The following is a 4,368-nucleotide window of genomic DNA, read 5'->3' as shown; positions in this document are numbered from 1 at the left end:
CCTCTCCCCCCGCGGGGCCCTCTTCTGGAAGACACTCACACACACACACACACACACACACACACACAGTGTTTATGTTCTTGAAAACGGGGATGGGCTCTAATCTTTCTCTGTCTGTTCCTGCCCTTATGATAAACTGCCTGTCTAACATTGTTTTCTTATCATTCATAACATTATGCATTCCCTGGCCCCTAACCTAACTTGAACCATTGCAACTAAATGCCCAACCCATATCCTTACTCTAACCAAAGCCTAAATCTACTCTTAACCTTAAAACCAAGTTTTAACCCTGAAAAGGCCATTCATGTCATCATAACATGGCATGGAACAAAGATTTGTCCATTCACCCATAGAAAAATGTACATGCGTCATGATTCCATCACTTCAGGGGCCATTACATTGACTTAAATTCATTTCCTGTGGACTTGCCCTAACCTTAACCATAACTGCTATTTGCCTAACCCTAGTTCTCACCCTAACCTTAAGCCCAGGCATCACTCTAAAATGTCAATATTTACATTTAGGGGACTTGCTTTTTGGCTCCATAAGGATGTTGAGTCCCCACAGTGTGACAATGTAAACAGATTTACATCTCCATAACATGAGTAATAACACACACACACACACACAGTATCCCTCACTGTCTTCCTCAGAAACACTCATTAGGAGGTATTTGTTCGTGTGTGTGTATGTGTGTTGGTTTTTTGCAGCCTATGTCTCCAGAACTCGGCTCTGAGTCCTCAGAGACAAACATTAGCGTCACCAGATGCCTCAGTCTGACTCTTTCTCTCCATATTTCCCATATTGTGCCCCCTTCCATCTTTTGTCCTTATTTCTCTAACCTGTTATCCGATCATTTACTGCCTCTCTCTCTCCCCTGCTCTGATTTCACACAATACATGATGTAGTTAAGTGTGTTCATTCATTATCTAATTAACTAATTTACCCAGCGCTAATTCTTTTTCATCAGCTAATAGTCTGCAGATTAACTATGGATGTGTGTGCGGAGCTGCTTTTTATGTGTTAAATATTAACCCCTCATTATCAGGTGAAAGCCAGTATAAAGAATGACTCAGTTTTCCTTTCAAAAGTAAACAGTGAGCTATCAGGTATCGCTTCACATAATCACTTATGATCTTGTGTGTTGGCAGCTGGAGAAATGACCCATAGCCTTTTAGCATCAGCACATTTCTCTAAAATAATTGCCATGACACATTTGAATGTTACTGCTGGAGTACAGCGTCATCGTTGCCACCGCACATTCATTTTTCCCCCCAGTGATTCATGTCATGCTTGTTTTTGTGGGGTGGAGGTGGCTCGCTGCCACATGAACACACCCTTCAGGCAGAATGGAGAGTTACACTTCAAAGGCAGAGAAGAAACAAAGTCTTGAAATCTGATGATGGGAAGCAGTCCTGTGTAGCGCCAAAACACTAGTACTGCTGGGTGTAAGAGTTCACTGACAGTCTGTGAGTAAATCAAGATGAAGGCACAAGATGCAATGGAGTCCATTACTTTTATTAATTTCCTGTTTTCAAAATAGTAAGAAATGTATAACACACCAACAGTCCAAAGCCAAAAGATACTGAATTTATAATTAGATATAGTAAATCAAGACAGGCAGTGAATCCTTACAGTTGAAAAGCTAGAAACAGTAAATGTTTATATACACAATAGAAATTAGTGGCGGAAGGGCCTTTTTAAGTGAAGGTAGTGTGACTTTGTCAGCCAGAAGGGTACTGTGTAACTGTTTATTTTTATCATATTTTAGTGTACAGACATTTTAACTGAGCTGTTCCTGTTTGAAAGCCAACAATCTCAGTAGAGCTTGTGTGGTCTCATAGGTACATTCACCTTAGATGCCTGGAAATGATACCTTTGTGTAGCTATAAAGGCATCAGGCAGCACGGGGGTTATCACAGTTGCCTCGCAGGAAGAAGGTCCCGGGTTTGAGTTGGCCTGCCTGGCACCTTTGTGTTGAGTTTACATGTTCTCCCTGTGCGGGTGTGGGTTCTCTCTGCATTGTCGCCCGCACACCAAAGACATGCAGCTTGGGTTGATTGGTGTCTTTAAATTGCCCGTAGGAGTGTGTGTGGTTTGCCTATACGTCAGCCCTTTGATAGACTGGCCCAATGTCAGGTGGGATTGGCTCCCCGCACCCACCCCCTCAATGGATGGACAAAAGTAGCAGAGAGGGTGATAAGACATGCAAACTAAAATTATGCTTAAATCCAAAATTATTAGTTGCACCCAGACAGATTACTCAGCTTCAAGTGAAAATGACATTGGCACTGTCACAGTAATACAACAGTAAACTAGTCAGTTATTGTTCCACTTCAACTTAATTTTTTCTTTTACTTGTGAAAATCCTTTCCTACCTTTCATCTGGTCATTATTCAGCAGCACCTAATTAATAAATGGAAGTACGTGTTCTATTATTAATGAAAACAGTATGAATCTTCACACTTTCAACTGTGAATTATAACATGTCTTTGACGATGTTCCTCGTGCACAATGAAAGAACAGTAGGTCATCGTCACCACCGTGCAACTGGAACAAGCTTAAAAAAGCTTCACTAAGAATCAGACTTTTTGAAATTATTGCTCAGCCTCGTAAAACAGGAAAAGTGAAAAATCTCATACATGGAATACCTAAAAATTAAATAATTTCAATTGTTACATTAAAAAAAAGGCCATATTGTCACAAATGTGATTGCTGTACAAAGAGCAGGAGACTACTTCAGATGTTTACTATGGATAAACAGCTGGAGTGAGAAGAGATGGCGTGAGAATGGCCTCCAGAGTCACTCAGGTCTGTTTGCTCCGACAGTGATTCTACTCCTAAGTGTTTGCACTCCGAAACAGGCCTGAGTGGCTGGTTTTCATTGAATCACACACTTCAGCGTCTCACTCGTCTCTTTAATCCTTTGTTTCACTGAGCTCCAAAAGCCATCATGTTAGAGTACCTACAATGATAGAGGTGCATAATTTAGAATCAGCTTTATTGACCAGGTGTGTTGGACACACCAGGAATTTGACTGTGGTACAGTGGCTCTCAGTATGTACAGTGTTCCTCCGTCAAGCAATGACTAGGCAAAGAGAAAAAAATTTAATACACAGGCACAAATGCATTTTTCATGCTGTTAAGATACTGGTACAGTATTCTGCTGTTATCCATGTTGCAGAGGCACTGAAGAAATGGTCGTTTACTATAACTGACACTCAATCAGTTGTCAAGATTATCTACCCCTCCAAAGTCACAATGTTTTGCAGTTGGTGGAATCAACATTTCTTTAAAGCCATCCATCTTACTTTAATATACAGTATTGTAAAAGTGGTGTTGGGTATGTACTCATTACATTTTACCATTTACTCAGCAGCAAAAGTAATGTTACATTACACATTATTTTCATTACTCACCACAGCTGTTAAGTCTGATGCACAGAAGGACCCAACTATGCAGACACACAAGCCGAGGGAAGGTTCAAGCGGAATTTTAATAATAAGGGGAGAGAAAAAAAGAAGGGGGGGGGGGGAATAAGATACAAGGGCTCAACCTGACAAAGTGAAACAAAACATCGACTAAGGCCAACAACAAAAAACAGTTCAGTCAGGGAGCAAGGAAAAAGAAACTCAAAAACTGAAGAAACAAACCAAGAATCCTTAATACAGGTAAATCAAAAAACTCAGAGAAACTGACCAAAGGAATCCAAGACAGGAACAAATAGAAGAGGGATACAGACTTACTGAAATATGCGAGCTGGCAGGGTGTGGTGAACAGAGATAGGAAGCAGAAGGAACCAGCAAGAGGCTAAGGGAAAGGAGGGGAATATATGGGCAGGAGACCAGAGGATAATGAGCAGCAGGTGGAAACAATGAACAGTAATTATGAACTGGGGTAAAGCTGGGGCAGGTGAGGTGACACAAAACCAGGAAATCAAACTAAAATAAAAGCACAAAACAGGAAGCAAGTCCACAAACCATAACAACAGCTCCATTAAAGGTGCCTTTTAAACAACTCAAAATCCTTCATCACACACTGTCTTTTGCTTATAATGTCTGTAGAAATACAAAAGTTTAAGAAGCAGGCAGCAGATGTTTTGACCACCCAGCAGCTACTTTTGCCTACATAACTGCGCACAGCAGTTCCAACCTCAGAAACATGGTTACATGCCCTCCAGCTAAAAAGAAAAACAAAACAACTTGCATTGCCACTTTGCAGTTGTGCTGTATGCCTCCACCAAACTGTCAATTTCACGAGAACAGAAGTGAAGTCACTGACCTTAACCCTCCACTATTCCCTTTCTCACCTGGAAAATGGAGACTCTTACATCAGGATACTCCTCACTGACTACAGCTTCAACACAGT

At 41.0% G+C, this 4,368-nt stretch overlaps 1 protein-coding gene and 1 long non-coding RNA gene across 2 annotated transcripts in view; one reads left to right on the top strand and one right to left on the bottom strand.

The window, feature by feature from the left end:
* The window catches only part of aff2 (AF4/FMR2 family, member 2), a 159,342-nt gene that overhangs the window by 37,050 nt on the left and 117,924 nt on the right, over positions 1–4,368 (top strand). The window lies entirely within an intron of this gene.
* LOC109957563 (uncharacterized) lies at positions 2,610–3,795 on the bottom strand. The gene is made up of 3 exons (XR_002274567.1): positions 3,747–3,795; positions 3,420–3,454; positions 2,610–2,965 (listed from the first exon to the last, which is right to left on the bottom strand). It is a non-coding gene; the product is annotated as an uncharacterized LOC109957563 (long non-coding RNA).

Source organism: Monopterus albus, unplaced genomic scaffold (genome assembly GCF_001952655.1).
Source record: "Monopterus albus unplaced genomic scaffold, M_albus_1.0 scaffold27.1, whole genome shotgun sequence".
In the NCBI taxonomy this organism is placed as follows: Eukaryota; Metazoa; Chordata; class Actinopteri; order Synbranchiformes; family Synbranchidae; genus Monopterus; species Monopterus albus.
This window is presented reverse-complemented; position numbering and strand designations above follow the sequence as displayed.